At 44.9% G+C, this 22,040-nt stretch overlaps 2 long non-coding RNA genes across 4 annotated transcripts in view; one reads left to right on the top strand and one right to left on the bottom strand.

Annotated features, from left to right (window-relative positions):
- Nucleotides 1-5,802, top strand: part of LOC146438947 (uncharacterized) — a 156,839-nt gene extending 151,037 nt beyond the window's left edge. Inside the window, exon 17 of the long non-coding RNA XR_014850581.1 lies at nucleotides 31-5,802. This is a non-coding gene — a long non-coding RNA (uncharacterized LOC146438947). The remainder of the gene's footprint in view (nucleotides 1-30) is intronic.
- Nucleotides 1-22,040, bottom strand: part of LOC146438945 (uncharacterized) — a 438,604-nt gene that overhangs the window by 20,960 nt on the left and 395,604 nt on the right. For 2 of the 3 annotated variants that reach the window (XR_014850582.1, XR_014850584.1), the window contains exons 6-8: nucleotides 2,730-2,924; nucleotides 1,001-1,049; nucleotides 342-390 (exon numbers count right to left, since the gene is read on the bottom strand). This is a non-coding gene — a long non-coding RNA (uncharacterized LOC146438945). Of the gene's footprint in view, nucleotides 1-86; nucleotides 196-341; nucleotides 391-1,000; nucleotides 1,050-2,729; nucleotides 2,925-22,040 lie in introns of those variants that run through there. The other variant, XR_014850583.1, reaches the window with a different exon arrangement.

Below are 22,040 nucleotides of genomic sequence, written 5' to 3'. Positions count from 1 at the left end.
AATCCTTGCTTTTCTTCCCGTTTGTTCTAGGCAATTTCCCAACAGACTCACCAAGCATAGGCTAGGAAGCCACACTGGACATCTGTGCCACAGCAGCTCGGGGACGCTTTGCTTTGCTGGGTGAGCAAAGAAGATTTTTTTGATACTACAAGCAGGTTCTTCCCTCTGTGAGCAGGCAGCAGGGGCCACAGCATTCTTTTGGGATGGATTTACAATATACAAAGATGACAAATGGGAGGGAAGAAGTTTGACATAAAAAGCTCAGTCTAGACCCCAGCAGGACCTGAATGCAGACTCAGAACCAGGCTAGGACAATCTGGAGTTGGTTTTGTGAGAAATACCTGCTTTCCAGACGCAGTCACCTGGCAGGTTCCCTTCTTCTCTTTCAACCTGGAAAGAGAGATGGAGCAGTTAATGGGGGAAGAGAAAGGCCGTGAAAATTACAAGCTCTATGGAAAGTTTCTGTGCAAATAACAGTTTAACACTAAGAAGTTAGGTTAAAATGGTTTCAAAGTCTAAAATTAGTTACATTTTAAACTAACAGCATATGCTTTTATTGTCTCTGATCTCAAATATAATCCCAGGAGGCTGTGAAAAGCATGCAAATTACGGAAAGCTAATTTGCTCCAACAGCGACACCTCCCATGTAGTTGGGAGGTCTATTAGACCCAGTGTACTCTCCATTATTTGCATATTAATAGCACCTGCTGAAATACTTTGGGATTTACTTTTCCTGCCAGCAGAGGGACAAAACAAACAAAAAATTTATATAAAATTCCTTTCATACAGATTTGATGAACAATAAACTATTCAGACAGTGCAAAGAATGCCAAATTAGCGAGAGGTAATGGGGTAGGATTGCAATGCCATCTGTGATTTTCAGAGAAACTGGACTGCAAGTCTGCCTCAAAAAAAAAAAAAATATCCCAAACCAAAAAAGCCCCAAACAACAAAAAAAACCCCATCTCTGGAAAGTGCTGGGTAATTTGAAATCACTCACTTGGCTCAAGTCAGAAGAATGGAAAAGTTGAACTAAAGAAATCCAGACACTGCAGCAAGAAAAAAAATGAAAAACATGACAAAAAAATCCTACACATCCACAAGCCCCGAAAGCAGAACCCCCCAAAGTGGACCTTGATTAAAAATCTACAAAACCCCAGGCTTTGATATTAGCCAGGCCTGCGAGGCCTAGTCTCCTGCACATAAAACAAAAAATAAATTAAAACCAGCTACAGCCTGAGATTTACTTAACAAGCCAGCTTCCAGTCTCTGCTCATGACCACTGCTTCCCCTCCTGGCCCCCAAGCTATAAAAAAAGCCCCTTGTATATTCCTATAGCTCATCTTCCTCAGGGTGAGGGTGAGAGCAGCTTCCTCTCCACAGTAGCACATGGAAAAAGCTCCTTTTCCAGCACCAGGCTGAGCCAGAGCCACGGGCGGGATGTGCAGCGCGTGCCTCTCCCTGCAGAGCGGATTTGGGAAGCTGACCAGGGAGACAGCGACATTCCCCAGCACCTCTTTTTCCAAACAGCCAGTTAGTGCTCCTAAAGAAGCACCAGATATGTGCTCATCTACCCCTCAAGAGTTACTAGGGGCTTGTATTTCTCTGCATTCCCTGTGCCTTAATTCTGATTATGCACCTTCTTCAAAATAGGTATGGAAAGGCCCACCAGAGTTATTCACTGATGGTGTGCCAAATTCCTGTAGCATTTTAACTACCATCATATTCCCAAACCAAGGAGGCAATTAATTTTAAGTTAAAATGTTTAATTTGTTCTCTACCCATTAAAAAAGTAGAGAATGACCATTTCATGGAGAACAGCAAAGTAGGGAAAAGTGCAGCAGGGGAGCTGCCGACTTCATCCCTTGGCACTGTGTTAGCTGTGTGAGGGGAGTGGAGAGAAGAAGGGATATTGCTGGGAAATACATTATTATTGGCCTCTACTCTCTTCACCACAGACAGAGCCCAGTGTGTCTTCAGGCTCTGCACAGCCAAGTGAGACCTCTGAAAAACTTGCTCAGTGTCAGGGCTAATTACTGGAGGAGGCAATCAAACATTCCAGCAATGGGAACCCCTGAAATGCTGCAGACAGGCAGCTCCCACCATGGCCGTCAACAAATGCTAATTCTCATTAATGCCCACAGACTCCAGAACGCTGCAGCACTGGTAGCCAGCACTATTAGCTGGGAGCTAATTAGCAATGAGTAGTAGGACTAGTTAAAGTTGCAGGATGGCAACCAGATGTGAATTGGAGGAACTCAGAGCTTGTGATCACTGCTGGTGATAATTTGCAGCACATTTTTGCATAGTAGGAGCCTCTAAGTAGCTGGAAGGGCATGGGGTGACTGGAACAGTTCCTGGGAAGCCTGAGCAGTTCAGGGCACTGAGAAGCAGCTCAAAACTGTTACAAACTGAGCCCACAAGCAGCACTTGGGAACTCCCAGCAGATTCCTGTGTTTTGAGAGGGATCTGTCCTCTCACATCCAGAAACAGATCCTGCCCTGGGATATAGCAGGGCCTGCAGATATGAGCTGGTACTGCCTGTCACGTGCATAGCTAAAAACATCCTGTGCTGCCCTACAGCCCCTCTGTGAAGTGTGCTCCCAGCCACAGAGAGCTGTGCGTTGGTAATGACAACAATAAAAATAATAATGATGAAAAAAAGCCACCCTGGAACGCAAAATCCAGGCTATTCCCTATTACAATAAATGGCATTGGATACTCCTTACCTGAAATTCCAGCTGAGCAATTAGCAAACAGAATTCTCCACAAATGCCTCTATGCCCTACTCTCCTTGTGGTGGTTTTGGCAGCCACATTCTCAGCCTGCAGTTTGCGATCCAGCAGCTTCCAAACCACAGCTTTTTCTTCTTATTTTTTTTTCATGATGAAGTTCATGGTAGTCAGTGTTTTACCACCTGCATGCTGGGGGAGAAAAAAAGCAAGGGGGAGAGGATCAATATATACAGTGTGTTTATATTCAGTGAGAGCATGTTGCAGAGTGGGGAGCTGTGATGTGTGTGTTTGCATTGTCTGGGAAAGGATCCTTAGTGGCACTGCAGCTGGAAAAATTAATAGAAGATCAGGGGACTGTCTTCAGTGACAAACTTTCGCCTGGTAAGTTACAATTCTGTCGTAGGAAATGATACCTTGGACTGCAACTAATTTGTGAATCCCAGGAAAGGCAGATCACTGATTCTTCATCAGGACTGCAGGACCTGATCTATAAAAATTTGGGCCTCAGCAGGGGGGTTGTGGGAAAACGTGATTTGCATTTCAATTTTTAGTCCACCACAACCTTTAAATCTTCCTGCAGCACTACCACAATAGAAGTTTTTCGTCTCAGTGTGCTCAAAATACATATCAAAACAAAAAAAAAAATCCTGGTACAATGGCAGTCAGTTGCTAATGGAACAGAAAGTGGCATTTATGTTGGAATTGTTTCACAGGACACCATTACATCAGAGTCTTTCATCATTTTATGGGGGATCAAGTCCCCCGACACCATCCTCGGGGACCCCATGTGGTGCTTGTCGCTATCATTCCACTTGCACAAACACCCCAGCCCTTTCAATTTTTGTCTGCCCAGAGCCCAGAACATGTTACATTATTTAGGTTTTGTTCTGTATGAAGAATTCACAATAAATAAAAGCCATTTCCCTGGAAAAACGAGCCTGTGAGTGACGGTTAAGGGAATTTCAGGCAGGCCCCCTTTGCAGGAGGGGCAGCAGCTCTGCCATCCCTCCCGCTGACTGATGGCACAGCTCCAGCTCAGCCTCCGTGGAGCAGCCACCAGCACTGGCACCGATGGCAGGATGCTCACTTATTTCCCTAAAAAACTGTCTGGGTCAGGCTCCCAACCCCATACATACACTGGAGATGAATTATTCATGGAACAGGAGGGCTTTCCTGCGCTGCTGCTGAATCAGGGAGGAGGCTTTGCAGAGAGAGGGGAAAAATCCACTCTGGAGTCTTTCAGCCAAGGAAATGCTCCATGAAATGCTCACAAGCCTCTTCCCCCAGTGTCAGAGACAGGTCTCCATGCCCATCCTGGTGGAAAGCCAACTGAGCCAAGCTCTGGGGGGAAGCAAGTGCTCAGAGCCATGGAAGATGGTCATCAATGTGCTGGCACATCTCAGCTGCCTCTCCCTGCTCCACACCAAGCCAGGTGTTGCCCTGAAGAGCTGCATGCAACCACAAATCCAAATTTACATTTATTTTGGCGACCTTCTTTCCTTTGTGTAGAGTATTGCCACTTACTCAGGAATGGTGAGACTCAGCAACCCTTTCCAGGGGCACATTGTCCAGCTAATTGAACTTCCAGGCTCCAAAGCCCAAAGCCCAAAGCCCAAGGCAAGGGTGCAGGAGTTTGTGAACCACATCAACGTCCCAAGTGTATTTCCAAGTTTCCCTCTGCTTTTGCTGTTACTGGGGTTGGTAGGAGCTTTCCAGTGACTTGAGCAGATAGAGGCTGAATGAGGTACATTTTCTGTACCTGTTTCATAAAGGCACTTTCAGTCCCTCTCCCATCACCGTTGCCATGTTGGGGTCCAGTGATTTATTTCCTTGCACAGTGCTCCAGGCTGGCATTTGCAAGATTGAAGCCCTTTGGCTGTGAACTTCCACCCCAGCTGCTCACTTATAACAAATGGAAACCAAATCTCCATGCTGAAGGTTACAGCTCTTCCTGAACTGCAGAGTGAGGGGTGCTGCTCCAAAAGCGAAGGGCAAGCTTTGGGGAAGTCACTCCTGTGCCTGAGCTCCTCTATCTGGAGGCATTGATGGGGGCTGATTCTACAGGCTAATGAGACACTGACCATCTGAGCTTTCTGACCTGGGACATCCCTAATGATCACTTGTCAAAAAATTTGCTTTTGTTCCACTGAGTGTCTGAGAACCCAGTTGGAATATTTAGGACTCAAAAAACAGTCTGGTCCTGAACTTCCTGCTAAAAATAAATAAATAACAACCTTCACACAAATACAGGATAAATAATTTTTCTTTTCTTTCAGGACACGTGTTGAGAGCACAGAAAGCAGTCAGAAATACAGCTTTTACCAACTGCTCTGCTGCTTAACATCTCTGGCATTCAAAACATACAACTTCTGTGTTTGTACTACATTTCCCTAACAGCTTACATCGAGGCCAAACACACAGCGTTCTGCAGAGGTCTTCTAAAATAAGCTTATTTAAAAGAGCAAGGTCAATGCCCAACACATGTCAGATTCTGTGAGCAGAAATCAAAGAGTTCGGGGCAAATGGGATATGTCAGGACTCGGTGGATTCCCATGCCAGGCTCTTTTACCAAGTTCACATTGCTGCTGCCAAAACCAGTAACAATCTCATCATGTGGACTTCAGCTTTGGAAAAGTGTCTAAAAAAAATGCCTAGTCTCTGCATGTGGGATACTCAGCTCAATAAAGAAAACTAACACATAGATAAAAGTGTTTATCTGGATATGCTATTTGTTGTCCCTCTAACTGTATTTTTCTTCTAATGGAACACATGCTGATTCCTTCCTGCAGCCCTAGGCTCTATTAAAATCAAAGTATTATTAGTTGTGTAGTTAATTCCGTTTATAATATGACCATCAAGTCAAGAGAAAAGAGAACATTAAAACAGAAAAATATACATAGATGAGATTTAAGAATTTTTTGAAAAAACAGTTCCATTTTGATCTTTGCACTTTTTTTAATAGAAAAGGAAAAGTTTTGCCGGTGTTCAGATAAAGTAACTGCCTGGTCTTTTTAACCAGATCTTGCAGAATGATATTTGTGATTTCAATTAAAATATGCTATTGTCACTTTAGCCTCCCTCTTTGGTATTTTAAATTGATCCTAATGGCTTTGCATTAAGTGATTTGCATCCCATAGTGAATCCCTGTCACTTACAGCACCTCCCACTATTGCCCTCCCGAACAATCACTCCAGATAATCACTCCTTCCCCTTCTCCCAGCCTTGCTGTTCTTCCCCCAGCTCCTCACGCTGGTTCAGGCTGCAAGCTGTTTGCTCTTTAACATCTCTAACATATGGCTTGCTGCTCTGGCACACGACAGCCAGGCACTGAAGAGAAGGGTAAGAGCTGCGTGGAAAAGCCAGACTGATGGCTCTGGAGGTGAGGCTTCATCTCTTCATGGCTTCCCGAGGCAAGGAAGGGAAGAGTGGGCTGGGATTGTGATCTCTCCGTCACTGTACTCGGTGTGGGGCCGGGGAGGTGCTCCCCCAGCTCCACCTGCCGCTTCCTAAGAGAGCTAGGAGATGGAGATCATCGCAGGAGAACCTGGCCAGGAATGCCAGACTTCCACTGGAGGTGTCCCCGCAAAGAGATGCCACAGCAGAGCCCCTCCATGTTCTGTCAGGGAGCTGCCCTGTCCCACTCCTGTTCCTCCAGACCCTGGTGGGAAACCAGGAGCCTTCTCACCAGAGCATCCTGTCTCCTCTGCCTTTCGTGGATCTCATTATTAATTGAAGAATCATTTAGTTTGCATAATTGTCCTCTGCCACACATAATTCCAACCTTTCTCTTTGAATTGGCTTATTTAACTAAATACAGTCTTCTGGTTTTGTGGCTCCAGCTATCAAAGCTTCTTAGATGGACAGTCGGGGTGATGGGAAGAAAAAAAACAAACTAATAATATTAGGGAGCATCCTTTTATGTACATTTATGAGATCTACCAGCAGGTGACTCCATTCTAAAATATCTGTATTTTCATAAAACAAAATGCTTTCTTTCCTGCACCCTAAGCATAATCATAATGCCCCCCTCCATAAGATTTAGCACTCTGAAAAAAACAGTGTTAAATAAATAGCACTTTTGCTTAAGCTATGAACTATTTATTTTTGAATAACACATGAAATTGAATTAGAGAGATTCGGGGATTTCCAGAACAGCCTGATCTATTCCTGTCTAATCAGACCTGATTAATTCAAATCAAACTGCAAACCTCAGTTTTATTTTGCTTTAAAAACTCCAGATCAACAACAAATCAGCAGTATGTAGATATCACAGAGGCAGTTAACAGGAAAGCCTACAGACACTGAGCCTCATAGAGTCAAACGGATATGATTAAACATTTGGCATCCTTTATTAATATTTTATATATTCAAATATATACAGAGGGGATGGGACCAGTCAGAGAGATGCTCTTCACCAGGGACAATTATATTTATGCCTAAGAAAAGCAGATCCAGCTTAGGTGTCAAAGGGTGTTTCTTCAAAATAGAAAAATTATTAACAAATAACAGGGTTATGTGGGAGGGTTTGTAACACAGAACTGCACTAAACCATGCAATGATCTACACAGATAATCAAAGTGTTCCTGCCATGCCGAGTGCAGCAGAATAAATTAAGTAAGATAAAACAAAATAAAATAATCTCACAAATGCAAGATTGCAAATGCAAAAGAGGCAGCCGTGCAAGAGGTATTCCAGAGATTTACTGAGCCATTATTTCTGTGCAATGCGCTCCCAGAGGTTCCCAGACCTGACCAGTTTAATCCACATCAGAGCAGGGACACACGGGGTCGGGAGGCTGACTGTGGATTTGGGCACTGGGCACAGCTGTTTTCCTTAGGTGCAATCCACTTGTCACTGGTGGTGGCACTTTGCCTTTGCTGTGTGGCAGCATATGTGCTTGCCACATTGGGGACCCATTATATCCCTGCAGCCTCCGGCCACTTCCCTTCCCTTCTCGTTAGCTGCATGTCCATACATCCTTCCACACTCCTGCCTGCTCAGCCTGGACTAGAGACAAGCTCCCATATTAAAACCATCTGTATCTGGGGCAGAATTATTATTTATATTGCCAAATTTACATATATATGCACATGTAAATATATATATATATATCTGTATACACACACACATGCTCTGTAAGGAATCATGTCTATCCCATCACTTACCTGCTCAGAAATACTTTTGCTACCAGGGAGAGCACACAGAGACAAGGAAAAGTTGAAAATATCCAAGGAAATCTTTCAAACCTGGTGTGAACACAAACTAAAAGTGAAGGTGAAAAAAGGGGAGGGGATAGACTCTATATTCACGTTTCAGGCTCTGCAATGAAACCCACAGTTCTGCCCTAGCACAGACCAGTTAGGCCATGTGGATATATTGGCTTGCAGATGAAGCAGTACCTGCCCAGAGAGGCAGTTCCAGGTTTTTGGGGCTTTGTACTCACAGTGGCACCACCAGGACTGCCTGCAGGACCCAGCCTGGCTCTGTGGGCTCACTGCACATGACAACAACAGTTGAGAAGAAATTTGGTTGAGATTTCATTTTGAGGGGCTGTACTGCCACACTTCTAACTCTGGACACATAGGGTTTCCTACCAGGATGCTAGGCAGAGGAAAACCTCTCCAGCCTGAGGAGATGAGCTTGCCCAGCAAAGTTCCCCATTAAGCAGTGCCCAAGCCTGGTGGAGGCTTTTCCTTGGGCTCCCTGCAGCCAGCACAGGAACAGTTCCAGATAAAAGAGCTTTGCACTCTTAAAGAACATTAAAAATGTCACAGCCTCTGATTCACATTTTCATAGCTATAACAATGTCCTTGATGACCAGGATTCAGATAAGGCCAGATCTCCTCCTCATCCCCCTCCAAACAAGAGCATCCCATGGTTTGGGAGCTTTTCACCTGGATGCACAGATATGAGCCAGTCTGGTAGAGAGGCTGCTAGTAAATGCAGATCCACATTCAGTTTTTTGTTTCCACATCTATGAGCAAGTTTAAAATCAAAGTTTCCACTCATAAAAAACCTCCAAATTCCAATTAAACTTTTTTTTTAAAGAAAATAAAACAACAAAAAAAGCCCAAACAACAAAAGAGGAAAAACCATTCAGCTTTGATCTGCTTCTTTTTCATTAAATACATCTTTTAGCATTGTCTAAAACTCTCCTCCCAAGGAAGCAACCACAAAAACCTATTAGGGTTATTTTTATACCACGGTGAGAACACTGAATTACTTTCCTGAAGTAGCTCCTGTGTGGTAAGTGACACAGCCAAGCCTGGATCTGCATGTCCCAAACACCTGCTGGGTTTAGCTGCTCCTCAAAGGCAGCAGTTGGGAAAAGGCTGTTCCAGCCACGGCCAGGGTGGGTTTCATCCCAGGGAACACTGTTCCTCTCAGCAGCTCAAACCCTCACCAGAAGATTGCCTTGCTCAGCAACAGGTCAGACCAGCAAAATCCCTCTCTTCCAGGCTCCCTAAGTACCAGTGCTGGGGGACAAACCACCCCTGGCTTTCTCTGCAGCCCCATTACATTAATGAACAGCATTGCATAAAAAATCGCTGCTGACAAATAAGTCCTTTCATAAGTCAGGATGCTTTTGGACATGTCCCTCTATTCTCCCAACCTCAGTTACACACAAACAGGGAAAAGGCTTAGGAAGACCCAAAAATCAGGATCAATTTGCACTTTTCTCTGAGGCAACTATTTGGGAATCAGCACAGGAAAACAGTTTGGTCACTTTTGGATGAACTTTTGAGGCAGTTGACTGGACAGAAAGAATATCTGCAGATCAACCAGAGAGAGGTTTTCCACTGTTACCTGTTGCTGCAGGAGAACTCACAGCTGGGTCAGGAGAGGTGAAAGGATGGAAAATGCCTGTCCATGTAACATAAATAGTTACACTATGCACATACATTTCATGCCATCCCGCTGCCCTCAGCACCGCCAGGAATGTTAAGGAGGTGGGAGGCCCCTGCGAGCAGGGAGGTGTCCACAGCTCAAGGCAAGGCTCCCAAGGAACAGCCTAGGGAAGATTCTGAATTTTTAACTCTGGCCATCCAGGCAGAGCTGATCCTCAGCAGTGCAGTGGGGACAGAGCACACAGAGGCTGCGCAGGTCCCACTCAGGACGAATGAGCTGAGGATGCTGAGCTCTCCTCTCTGTGCTCTGCACACGTGAAATATTCTGTGTTCCTTCTGCTCAACAGAAAGGTTCCACCTTTTGGGAGAATCCTGTTCAGCATCCCCCAGCCACACCACAGGAACAAAAACTTTGCAAACTCCTTGGTACTGAAGCTATAACCTGTAGCCCAGGTCAAGGTTTTATCAGCCATCGAGATCAGAAGGGGAGCAGCACTTGTAGTACATGAATGGCCAACTCAACTGCTCAGAGAAAGGAGTCGATTCAGGCTGCCAACACCGGCTCTTACACAGATAATAACTAGACTGGCCTTTCTCCTGACATCACACTTCAATCAAAAACTTTCTCGCAAAATGTCACTTTCAAAGTTGCAGCTTTAAAAAAAAAAAAAAAAAAGTCTTTATAAAAAATTCATGGCCACAATGATCTGATAATGCAGCTTTCTGATACCAGCAGATGTTTTGTCTAACATGTTCCCTGAAGCTGTACTCTGTGCCTTCATATCTTTCATTTCCAGTTGCTATCTGCTGACTGTGGGATGTCATGTACGTACCCTATAGCGATGCGCAGCCATCGCAGCTCACACCGCCGCGCGTAATGAGCTGCACAAGATGCTTGTCGCAATAACTCCGCACTTCCCCGACCATATGGAACACAACACTCCAAAGCCCACAGACACTTTTTTTTATTACAGTTCAGATCCTTAAAACATAATCTGTGTGATGTCTAGTGAATGTACGTGAAGAGCTGCTGAAAACAAAGTTAACACTTGTTCACATCATCTGTTACAAATGTCCAATTTGGGACAATAAATTTCCTCGGAACCTGTTCTTTTGCTGACTCGTTGCTTTATCTTTTTTCTCTTTCTCTCACGTCGTTTTTTTTATGAACTATGCATATGTATTAAATGGGATTTGTTGTCCCTAGATACCAATTTGCATAAAGTGCAAGCCATCATTGGTTGGAGAGAAGCAAATTACTTCTCCAGCAAGATCACACTTCTTTTTTTTTTTCTTTTTCCTTTTTTTTTTTTTAATTTTAACAAACCGCAGGCAGAGGCTGTTAACAGCACTTAGCCAGATATGCAAAGTATCACTTTTCTCAAAAGCAGCTTGATCAATGAGCCAAAAAAAAAAAAAAACCAGAAAGGAAGGGAAGGTATTATTCAGTTAAGTACAATGGAGAAATGTCCCAAGACTGAAGCTGCTCACCTGTAACTTGAGCTGCCTGATTCCCAACAAAGCACAAGCCCAGCATGGCTGAGCACTCAGGACACAAAGCAGAACAGCCTGACTGGGCAGAGCCTCTCAGGATCACCACCCCATTTTCCCAGTGTGCTCCTAGAAGTCCCAAGTGTGTTACTTCTTCCACGTGTTGCAGAAGCCCTTCCTGCTCATCCACATCCTACACTTTTACTCATGTTGGACACTCCCGCAGTGCTGTGAAAACACAGGCTGGAAATGCCTGTCTGATGCCCTTCCCTTATTTTCCTGGCTCCCTGGCACAGGGATGGCAGCTGCCATCCTAGCAGGCCTTGGACAAGGACAATCTCCCTTGTTTTCCTTCTGCTCTCCACTGCACACACTTGGGACACACTGGCAAGAGCCTGGGCTAGGAGAACATGACAGATCCCCAGGTTCACAGCAGCCCTGCAGGAGCCCTCTGCTTCAGGGGAGGAAGAGAGACAGAGGAGGGGATTTCACAAATTCTTCAAGAATCAGATTATATAAGCAAAGCTGTGGTGCACAGGATGATGCACAAGAGTACCAGCCCACCACTAAAAGGATTTGCAAGCTGGGAGCCAGGCTCAGTTAAAAAAGTGTGAGTGAGTGAAATCACCGAAGGGAACAAATCAACAAAGGATGCTGAGCTGCAAAGTTTCCAGCTAGGTCTGAACTTCCCAAGAATTTAGTGCTGGGAAATTGCTGGAGGTGCTGGAGGAAGGGGTTCTCTCTAAACATAATAATTTCTTCTACTGAGCTCTCTAAAAATGACTGTCTCTCCCTAAACATTCACTCAGAATTCAATCCCAAATCCATCAATGTGATGTGTTTGGATTATGTTACTTCTCAATTTAATGGACAGATGATACTCTCTTCAGAATGATTCCTGGGATCCCACAGAACATTGGTAATTGATTGCAGACACAGGACTGTTAATCTGGGCAATGGTGGTGACTTGAGGTGTCTCTCAGGGAGCTGTGGGTGCTAAAAGTACAAATGAGGATCCAGGGTGTGCAAATTCTCAAGAGAAAGTCTGTATTCCCTTGCTGCCTTTAGCATCTACCCAAAGGCACACAAATACCCACAGATTTTATGCTGTGTGATGATTTGAAGGTAGAAAAAAATAGTTTCTGTCTGCAAAAAATATTGGCAACTTCCTGTGGCTCTTGCAAAAAGGCAAAAATGCCACAATTTCAGACATCTCTGCTATTGACGTGTGCTGCTTTGTTTCCATGTTTATATTTGTCACATTTAAAAGGAATAAAATGGAGTTTAAAAGAAGATCCTGACTCCCAAATGAGTGCAAAAGCACAAAGAAGTCATGCAAAGATTATTGAGAAAAACTCACAAGAGGGAATTAAGTGGAGGCTTTGAAAATGGGCCTTTTTTCCCCCAACCAAGGTCACTGTCACTGTTAACCACCGGAATTGCCATGGGACCAGGAGAAATTCTGCTTGGGACACTCCCTCAGATGGAGAGAAGTGTGTGGAGCTTGTCTCTCTAAACCAGCTGCAGGAAAGGCAGGAGGAATGCACAGCTTTCCCAGGCTCCTCTCGCTGGAACTCCCTGGAACACTCCCCTGGAAGCACAAAGGCTGCTGTGGATGCCTCAGTGCAGGAGCATCCACAGCCCAGCCCAGCCCTGCGGATTCAGATGTAGCCAAAGGAATCCATTGCTGAGCTGAGCTGAGCCCTGCCTGTGAGACCCAGAGCTCGATAACATGCAATCATGGGCTCCCACTGCAGCAATTCCACATAAACCCAGGCCTTTCAAAGAGGAACAGCAAAAAAAAAAAGTGTTTTTTTCCTTCCTTATCTGTACCCACTCCATTTTACCTAAGGCTCACTATTAGCTCAGCTGGTGATGTCACTTACTCCACTGGAACCTGTTATCATGGAAGATTCCTCACAGGATTTTCTGTTTTGCCAGCATTGCTCTTTGTGCAATGTTGTATTTCATTCCATTAGATAAAGGGTTAAAGAATTCACGTTTTACCCATATAGACTAAGTTATACTCCCTGTGGGTTGCTGGCTTCCCATTGGCTGGAACAATGACCTTGGAAACAGACAAAAATGATGCATTGTTGCAATAAATATTATAGCTTGCACCTGTTTCTAATTAAGTCTGCCAAACAATTTCAGAGATACTGAAAAGAGAAATGTGTTGGCTTCTAATCGGGTGTTCTTTGCTGTTTGATCTGGATTTTTCAGCCCCCCACATGACCTCGCCTTCTTGGTTCTTGTTTTTCTTTTTCTTTTCAGACTTGTAGAAAGCACTGGATTGAAAGAAGGCTTCTGAAAGAGGAACATCTCTGCCTAAAATCAATGGTAACTAAAAACCTGAAAATTGATGGATTTACACAAGGGCTGAAAGCAGTTTATGGCAGGATGCCTCAAAAATCTCTAGTATGGATTCTTGGTTTCACAGGTCTGTTCTGGTCTTCTCCTTCTCCTTCACCTCCTCCTTCTCCTCTCGCCTCTTTTAAACTTCAAAACTCAAAACAATTCCTATTAGCAGTCGAGATCAGGATCACTGGGAAGCTGGGGGTTTTTGCAACTGGACTTCAGCACATTGGAGAAATAGCTGAGGAAGGATTTTCCTGCTAACACTCACCAAGGAAACGTAAAGGGAGCAGTGGTCACTTTGTCTTCCAGAGTTAAGGACACCTTGGGAAGACTCTGGCAGTTGCTGCTGTTTAATGCCTGCTCTACGATCCAGCTCCATGGACCAATGCTGCTAGTTCTCCTTGACAGAAGAAGTAAGGAAATAAGGAATTACTATTATCTCCCTTTGGTAAATGGGAACTGGAAGCCACAGCTCAGCCAACACTTCTCGCTGTCAGTGACAGAAGCAGCCCAGTCCCTTTGGTCCCTGTGGGGTCCCTTTCCTCACGCTGGGATAAGCATTTGTGCATCTGTATTTTGGAACTGATTGAGGAACTTATCCATCTGAAAACTAATCCAGGGAGAAAAAAAACCAAAAACCAGCAGAGTTTTTATTTCAGCCACATCAAGTTCCTGATTTTGGTGTGCAGACAGCCTGGCAGGGCAGGACTGAGCAGCCAGGACAGAGGGAGTGCAGTGTAATAATACTGGGTGGAATTACACAGAAGGGACACACGGTGACATCAAGAAGACAATGTGGGTCTCCAGAATCCACAGATGCCTCTCTCTGTTGTAAATGTCATCAACCTCCCAACCACGTTTGCTGGCTGGGCACCCCTGCTGTGAGCCACACAAGAGTTCTTGTGCGTGGACAACAGATCTCAGAAGTATCTGTGAGGTGGAATTAACTGACCCTCTGCCCAGCCAAAAATGAATTATTTGGGGGTGGAGGCTGCAATGGGATTATTTCAGCAGCCATACTAATGAAAGTGGCATCAGACAGGTTAAAAATAAGCATAGACACAAGAAAGGTGTGAGAGGGAAGAGAACAGCTCAGCCTGTGCAGTGGGATGACTCCTTGCATCAGTATTGTGGCAAAAGTTTTTTCCAGGAGGAGAGACAGAGCTGCAGAGATATTTTGCAGGGTTAGCATGTCTTCCTCTGTCTGATACACTCTCTCTTTTCCACTTTTCCCTCAGTGGCAGGTAATAAAATGCCTGCTGGTACCCCCCATGACTGGAGGTACCCAGAGTGGTTCAGCCCATCGTGAGTGCTGTGCCAATCATTTAACAATTCCCACAGCTGCCTTTGTGAGAAGCCTCTCTCTTAAGCCTCTGGTTTAAGAATTTAGAGTAATCATGTAAAAATGATACCCCTGTGCTCTATGATCCGCTGAATCTCACTAATGCCGGATCCCAGAAGAGGGCTTATTAATGAAAAGATGCAATGCCTCTCTCTCTGCTCATGTTTCACATGAATATCTCTCATGGATTCGGCAGTAAACCGCACTGCTGATAAAGTGAGTATAATGAACCTCCGTGCTCCACGAGAACGGAATCTCGGACTGATGAAGTGGTTACCTGCTCCACTTCCCAGCACAATGGCAGGCTCCACAGGCACAGGGAGAAGCACCTGGCTGCTGGGGGAATAGTGGCACAGCACTGCCGGCTCCCAAATCCGGGCTCTGCTCTGCCACTGATACCTTTGGCTGTGTGAAGAGATCAGGAGTTTGGAAAGGAGCAGTTCATAATTAGCTGAGAGAAATGAAATTGTGTTTTACTGTAAATCACTGAATCAACAGACAAAAGGAGGTTTTTGAAGGGACAGCAGCACCTTGAGGCTACTCTGTGTCCTTCCAACATCACACAGGAGTCAAAAACCCCGCCAGCTCTCGATGCTTCACCAGCTTTCCCGCAAGGACGAGCACCAAGTGTTCTGCAAACAGCAGGATCCTGTTTCCAGCCCCTGACATCTCACTAATTTTCAAGAAGTCGCTGAAAATACTTTCAAGTAGTGAATCTGCCCTGAAGCTCCTCCGCTAACGGCAGTTCTGCCATCAAGAATTTCAAATTGTTATAAATCCTTTTGCTGTAGCTGCTTGAAAACAAACAAACAAAGCAAACCCCCCCACACTAACAAGAGGAAAGGTGGGATTCCATGTCTATCCATGGGAAAAGTAAGTGACTACTCAGAAAGCACTGTGAGGCAAAGAAAAGGAGCAGGTAAAACACTGTAGGCAGCAGGGCAATCAGGCTCTATATTTTTCTGAGGCCCTCTGTGATTTATGATTCCCATTAAAGGGAACACATGCCTTACAAATTACCCCTAATCTTAGCATCAGTTGGATGGTATAGGACAAGCAAAAAGAGTCTGGAAGGTGTCACTCTGGAGTATCCCAAAACAACCACAGAGACCAGCGTTGAGTCCAACAATCAGACTGTATCTGCTCAGTTTATCACTGATACCTGGATCACCTTCGCAAAGCCAGCCCCATGCAGCCAAATCCAAACTTCCCAAACCTTCTGAACGTGGAAAACTATCACAGAGATCGCAGCACTGAAGAGCGAATATAATCCCATCTCAAACCCCAGCTATCATCCTCTGCCTATCACCAACCCATGGAAAAGTGAGTATTGTCCCTCACTTTGAGGGGATCCTCTGGTTAAAGCGAGCTCAAATACCCTGAAACTCATGAAAAACAGATTTTCATGAGCACAACCTCCTGTATTATTCATTCCTAAATGCCCCATGTGTTGTCTTTAGAGAGGACGGCAGCCACACCACCTTTCCATGTGTGCTTTCCTCCCTTGGCTTTTACATTTCTTCCACACGCAGAATGTACTTAACTCAGTGCTTATTGAATGAAGGATTAGTATTATTTTCCTTCCTCCAGTGAACTTTGTTTCACTTCATCCTGCATACATTTGGCTGGGCTGTGTTTTCCTGCCAGCACACCACTGTTCAGCAAACTACCGTGCTTAAGGCCAGCCAGCTAACACAGTGATTCCTTTTTTACTCCCGAGGAGTGTTTCCGTAATCACGGCTGTGCTGGGGATGAATGACAGCTTACACCAAGAAGCACAAAATGCACTTCCAGAAGCTTTGCCGAGCTGGGACAGAGCTAAAGCAGCTTCTAACTGCCAAGAGATTTGAGATATCCAGGGGAAGACAGGTTTGGAAATGGAGCCTGTTCCTTAGCTCCTCTGCTAGCATGGATGTTGACCAAGGACTGGGAAGGGAGCTACTTGCCCATTCTCCTTTTTCTGTGCTGTCATGTCTCACACTGAGCTAGACTGGGAGTGTTGGGAAAATTAGTATAAAACTAATAGGTAACAAATTTGCCATGGCTCTGTATGGCATTTACAGTCTCTTTTTTTGTTGTTGTTGTTTTGGTTAAGATTGGTTATGTTGCAAAAATAACAGAAGGGTTTCTTTCCACCTCTTGGAAAACCTGGTTGGAAGTTCCTGTTCACATAACTGCAGCAATGCAGACTTCTCTGGCACAAGTATTTTCTTTTTCTGGTGGAATTTACACCTCAAGTCCTGCTAGGTAGTTCTCTTTGTTCCTATGAGCCAAGATCATGCTATGCCATGCTTATAATGTAACCTCACACTAAAAAGGAGATTACAAAGGGGGCAAAATGCCCTAGAGGGTTCCCCTTTATCAGAACCTTCCCTGTCAGTTTGCCTTCTCATTTCCTGAGCTCTTGTCTGATTATTAGTGTACTGACAGAATAAAAATAACCTCATATTCCTACATGAATCATAAATAAAACCCTTTTATTTCATCAAAGAGGTTGGCAGGTTTATAGTCCTTTGCAATGCATGCACGATGTGAATGACATACCTTTAATTTTGCTGACAAGCTTGTCGGGGTCCTAATGAAAAAGAGTGAAAAGTGGGTGACTTCTCTAAAGGTTTAGCAGTTGCTTTTTGGTGAGGATATATATTTCACCTTGCCACTGTAATCAAGGAGCCAACTGATCTTGGTAATGAACTCTTCAATTACAGTTCACTCCTAACTCTTCAGAAATGCCTAGGCAACAATACCACAGTGATTATTGCTGATATCACAGATTAAGCAACCTGGGGGGAAAAAAGAGGGGGAAAGGGGAAAGAAGAGGAAAGAAAACCTGAGCAGTGTCTGTGGTAGAGCTGCAGGGATCAGGGTGCTTCTGCAATGATCACATTCCACATTTTGGTCATTCTAGATTTATATCCCTGCTGTACACCAGCCAATAATAAAATCACCATTCCCACCTGGATTTTGACTGCACATACTCCTCCCCATTTGTTCAACCAGACACTTTGCTTTTAGAAACCAAATATCAAGAATGGTAGAGGTTACCTTGGGACAGCCCCATCAAAAAGGAGAGAACAGTGCCAAGTATTCCTTTTGGAGTCTCTGACAAACAAGTTTCCTGACAAAGGTTGCACAAATAAGAAAAGAATAGTCCTGCTACACAGAAAACAGACACGGGACAATCAGAAAACCTTTTCTGTTCCCACTCTTTCACAGAGTGAAAAAGTTAATTGCTCTCAAAGAGGGAGTCAAACAGTTAAATATATATATATATATATATATATATATATATATATATATATATACACACATATTTAGCTGTATTGAGAGTTCTTTCCCCTTCTTCAACACACCCTTTCTTATTTCTACTTTCCTTTTATTATCTCCTATTTTCCTTATGTAGAAGTCATGAAGAACACAGAGCCCTAAGTTTGCTTTCTGACCACAAACAACGCGTCAAAGCCACAACCATTTTCCCTTTCATAAAAGGATTCCTGCTTTTTTTGTAAGTGTCTCAGGTCTTCACTTATTAATTCTGAAAGAAACTAAGGGAATAGGACAGCTTTATTTGATCTCTTGGAGCTTATCCTTCCTTTTTGGTGGTGATTCCTGTCTTTAGCAACACCTCATCAGAGAAAGTCTGGGATTTGGTGAGTTACACTGGCCTGATTGCTGCTCCTTTTTTATTCTTATTTTATTGGTTTTGGTGAGGATTTAGAGGTGGGGATGCTGAGAGAGAAAATAAGGGGGGCATAACTCAGGTCATGTGATTGGAGAAGGAAACAGAGGGTATGTGTGCAGGATTACGCACACATGGAGAGATGAGGCAGAAAAAGGGAAAAATAATACGGACACTGGATTCCAGATTGCTATCTTGACAGGATTTTACAAGATTCCAGAGCTGCACTTTTAATTTTCCTTACTTTCCATCCTCCTTTGATAAGCTCAGGAGCAGTATCTAATTTTATTAGGAGCTTTTCATCAAACATGGATATCTTCCTTCCTCTAGGGATTCCCTAGCCACAAAAACATCAGGTTCTGTGAAACATTAGCTAATCCCAGTTAGAGTTACTTGACCCCATCAAGCTAAGAAATAAATTTTACTCTTCATGAGAGTCCTACTGTTTACACTCCAGAAAGAATTCTTAGATCTCAAAGTTTTCAGAGGAAAAACATATTTCATAATGCCAGAAAACTGGCATTAAAAGACCTGGGCCATACAAGTCCAAAAGTGTTTCTTGTTTCAAATTAAATACACTGGCAGACTTCCTCCTGACTGTGGCTGACACCAGAGCCTGATTTTTTTGGCATAAAATCCAAATGGGTGAGGGTAGGACCACATCACTGCCTCTGGCCCTCAACCTTCCCAGGCTGACTGCTCGCAGAGGGAACTGGTGAGAATCAAAGCCCTTCTCCCTGCCCAGGGCACAGCAAACCCCTCAACAGGAGGCTCAGGGTCTAGTGAACCTCTCAGAGCGAGGGTTTGGGTGGTAAGTGACTGCACCAGCAGGAAGGTGCTGCTGGCAAAACCAGCACAACGCCAGTGCTTCAGAAAACAGAGGACCAAGCACTCTGGCTGCAGTGTTGTTACTTGTTCAGCTGCTTGCAGTGTAAGGTCTTGCGAGAAAAGGTTAAGAAAAGACCCATATATGCCAAAATTATCAGTTTGTTATCACTATTAATAATACTTTATAGTACTTAACATGCTACTTTTCATCTTCAAAGCACTTTGCAAATATTAATTAATCCTCACAATCTGCCTGTGGGGTAAGCAAGTGCTGCTGCTCCCAGAGCTGAGGCACAGGGTTAGCTGATGCTCCCAAGTCCAGAGCATCAGGATCAGCCTCTGCACAGCCTGCTCTGATGCCCAAAATATTTAAAGATGGAGTTTCCCCTCCTCTTAGATGGGCTGATGAACATGCACCACTTATGTTGTACATGCGATACTTTCTTAAAGTACTGGCTTGAACTGGCAACTGCAACTCCAGCTGCTTGGACAAAGCAGCAGCTTTCTCCCTTCCCACATATTTCTGCATTGATGGAAGAGGTGGACAATTACTGCCACTGATTAAAGGAGCTCATGGAGGAGCTCCTACCTGATTTATAAAACTACTCCCCAGGCCCTGCTTTGCAGTGGAGAATTGTGTGTGTGTGCACAAAAGTGATCAGAGAGTCACAGCTTAAAGAAGCAGCAGATTTCTTTAAAGATTTACCAGGCCACCATCACTGGAGACATAACTAAAGGAAGTGTTTCACTGAAAGCAGCCTGTGTTTGTGAGGACTGATTAGCCTAATGTTTGGTTTTTCTTCATTTGTGGGTTTGGGTTTGTTTGTTTTGTTTTTAAACAACTTGCAACGCTTTCAGTGCTAACAACAAATGAAGGTTTAGAGGGAAGAAGGACAGGCCCATGATGTGGTTTTATTTGTCCATGCTTCTTTGAGTTGGTAAATCACACTGCATTGCTTTATTGAGTGTCCCTTTAGGAGTATATTGAAAAAAATTCTATCTGCCACAATTAATACAGTGCCTAGTGCATCACACGGCACAGCCCCGGCGTCGGAACTCGGCATTCTCCAGGAGCCCTTTGGTCCCACACTGGATGCCAGAAAGGATAGTGGCTGTGACATGTGATACAACTGCTGATAAATGATGGTGATAATGCAGAACAAAAAGGCTAATGAGTTCTCCCCAACACCATGCTACTTTCATGAAATGAATGTGATGATGGCCCTATTTGCTACTTTTTTTTCCTTTTTTTTTGGCTAGCGAGTTACTTATCCCTTTACCTGCGTGTTGGTTTTATCTTGTCTGCACAATGCCATGGAAAGACAGCCAAAATTAATGTCAGCATCTGCCTTCACTTTTAAACTATAAAAGAGCCTTTGAAGGTAGAGTAAACCAAAGAGGCCAGTAACTAATTATAAACCATTGTACTGGACTTTGGGAATAATGAATAGAAGCTATTCCCCGTGCGCTTAGCAGAGACAGTGGTGCCTTTGTGGTGAGGGAGATCCCTTCACTGGACCAGAGAGAGGAGAAATGGGATTGTTAATGTATGTAAGAGGCAGGAGGATTTCTATGGTGCTATTTCACTGCAGAGGCAGAAGGGAGCAGAGCCAATCATGGGAAGCGTAAAGGTGTGAAGGCACAAAGATGGAGAGTTGATTAAAAGCACCGTGGGGAGCGCGGGCGAACAAATCAATGGTAATGATGGAATTATGCCCGAGCGGAACCCAACAGTCTGCGGTGTCCTGGTGACTCGGAGCTGGGGATTAAACGCTGCAGGAGCAGAGCCGGCTCTTGTCCAGCCTGTCAGAGCTCAGGGATGGGCTGATCGATGGCATGGGTTCTGCTGCACAACGGGGTGAGCTCTGCGGGGGAAAGCCCGAGCCCAACGCAGGCACCTCTGCACCCTGGTGAGGTGTGAGAGAGGATCCTGCCCGGGGTGCAGGAGCACTGGGGTCGGGATGCCCACATGGCTGTCATGCCTGGAGAGGGACAGGGCTCAGCTGGGGAAGCACGAGGTAAGAAAAGGTGAAAGATGAAGGGAGGAGCCCTGAGTGTGCTCGGTGAGGTCAGAGGCAGCTCCTGGCAGGGAGGCAGGGTGGCAGAGCCACGGGGCATCCCAGTGGTGCAGGGACACGAGTGGCACTGGGGGCTGAGTGGGGCAGCCAGGCAGGGGCTCGGAGACACCGGCAGGGGCTGAGGGAGCACAGATCAGAGCTGGCTGCAAAGGCACTGAGAGAAAGGCCTGGAGCAGCCCGCAGGGAGGTTAGAGGGGATTGGAGCAGCTGGCAAGATCAATGCAGGCCTGCCTGTAGCTGGGGCAGCACAGGCTGAGGGCTGCCTGCCCTCCCTGAGCTCACCCTGCTGGCACTGACACTTCTACAAGCACAGAGAAACAGAGCCTGTCAGGACAGAGGTCTATCCATAAGGGATAACATCGTGAGTACTTCAATACCAGAACTCTGAGCAACCCAGAATTTTTCTCTCTGATGGCATCAGCCACACCAGCCCAGAGCCAGCTGCGAGGGCAGCCCTGCCTACATGAGGAATGCAAGAGGACAGTTTGACCTCAGGTTTTGCATGACAGGAGATCCTCCCTCACCACACAGCCAGAGCCAGACCTTCAGCAAACATAAGGGCCATCGTGCCTGGCCTTTTGGCACGAACTCACGGCGAAATAAGTGAAAGCTAAACATTTTCAAAGTCAAATATTTGCCCAGTGGTGAAACAGGCCACTACAGCCAGAGAGAAACTGTTCC

Source organism: Lichenostomus cassidix, chromosome 3 (genome assembly GCF_008360975.1).
Source record: "Lichenostomus cassidix isolate B80296 chromosome 3, HeHo_3.0, whole genome shotgun sequence".
Taxonomy (NCBI): domain Eukaryota; kingdom Metazoa; phylum Chordata; class Aves; order Passeriformes; family Meliphagidae; genus Lichenostomus; species Lichenostomus cassidix.
The sequence above is the reverse complement of the archived record's forward strand: the minus strand, read 5'-3'. Positions and strand labels throughout refer to the sequence as shown.